This window comes from Rhinopithecus bieti, unplaced genomic scaffold (genome assembly GCF_001698545.2).
Source record: "Rhinopithecus bieti isolate Rb0 unplaced genomic scaffold, ASM169854v2 scaffold_8783, whole genome shotgun sequence".
NCBI lineage: Eukaryota > Metazoa > Chordata > Mammalia > Primates > Cercopithecidae > Rhinopithecus > Rhinopithecus bieti.
In genome coordinates this window covers 3,082,316-3,084,186 of record NW_016806197.1, presented here as the reverse complement: position 1 = coordinate 3,084,186, position 1,871 = coordinate 3,082,316, and positions in this window count along the sequence as shown.

Sequence of the window (1,871 nt, the reverse complement as noted above, 5' to 3'; positions counted from 1 at the left end):
CACAACATGTATCAAACAAATGACTTGGATTCAGAATATATGTGGAACTCTTAAACCTCATGAATTAAGAAAACAAACTGCCCAATTAAAAATGGCCAAAGGATTTGAAGAGATCTTCACAAAATAGGATACACAGCCAACAAATACACAAAAAGATGTGCAATATCATAAGTCATCAGAGAAATGCAAACTGAAGCCACAATGATTTATTACTACACACCTACTAGAATGACTACAATTTTTAAAAGTGAGAATACTGAATGTTGGAGAAGATGTTGAGAAACTGTGGCTCTCATATATTGTGGATGGGAATATAAAATAGTATAGCCACTTTAGAAAACAGTTTGGCAATTTCTTACAAAGTTAAATGTATACTTACCATATAACCCAACAGTTCTATTCTTATTTACACTAGAGAAATAAAAACATATGTCCACACAAAGACTTGTACATATAAATTCATAGTAACTTTATTAATAGCTAAAATATGAAGTCAGCCCAATGGTCAATTAATAGGTAACAGATACACAGATTGTAGTTTGTCCATACTTAGCAATAAAAAGTAACTAAGTACTAATACCTACAACATGGACAAGTCTTAAAAACAGTATGATGAACCACAATAACCATACCATATGATTTCATATAAATGAAATTCTAGAAAATGCAAGTCTAATCCACAGTGACATAAGCAGATCAGTGGTAGCCTAGGACCAGGGTAATGTATATTGCCTGGACCAGAGCCTAGGGGAACTTATAAGGATGACAGAATTGATTGTAGTTGTGGTTACACAGGTATATACATTTATCAACATTCATTGGATGGTATGCTTAAAATGGGTACAATTTAAGGGTATAAATTCTTAATAAAGTCAAATGTCAACAATATTTCTATAAGAGAAACTCCAGACAAGAGAGAGGTTTCCCTGATTTCTAGTAAATATTCAAGGAAAAAATAATACCAAACTTACACAAATAGTTTCGGAAAACAGAGGTGGGAAAACATTCATTTTATGAGACCAACAATACGGTGATACTGAAACCAAAAACATGACAAGAAAATAAAACTCCAGGCCAATATCACTTATGAACATACATACATAAACATAGACAAAATATTAATAAATTGAATGTGGCAATAAATAAAACTGACCAAGTGGGATGATCCCAAAAATGGAAGATTGGCTTAACATTTTAAAGTCAATTGATGTAATTCAATACACCAATGAGCTAAGAGAGAAAAAAACATAAATGAGGCAGACAATTTTGTAGATACTCTGAAAAGACCTTTTAAACAAGTCTCCCTCCAGGTGAATCTAGTCCAGTATAGGCTTATGATGAGCTTGACCCTACCTACAGATTTGCCCCACACCTAATCACAGCTTTTTTTTTGAAAGAGCTGTGCACTCATCAACAAAATTCCTGCCTGTCATTGGCCTATGCCTGCATAATTGCATGTGAGGGTGAGAACAGGCATTCAGAGGAAAACGTCACCCTTGCTTCCTGACTACTTTGTTGAAACATTCCTTTCATAGAAAGGGTTTACATTGCTATGGTGATCACACCGGATTCTGGGATTTGTTGTGTTTTATTTTCTCAGTAAGCAACATCTACATATTTGCCCCACAGGTGGAGAATGCTTACCTGGTGTTCCTCTCCTCCAAAAACTTAAGGAAAGCTAGTGAAATGTGCTTCCTGTCTTCAGCCTACCCAAAAGAATTCAAAGAAGGCTCTTGATCATGCCAAACCTTGCATTTAACAGTCACCCTGAATCATTAGAACCTCATCTTCCTAATCTCTAGGTAGCAAGACTTACCTGTTTGTCTCTTTCTGATCACTCACCTAAATCCTTGAAGTCGATGATTCTTTTC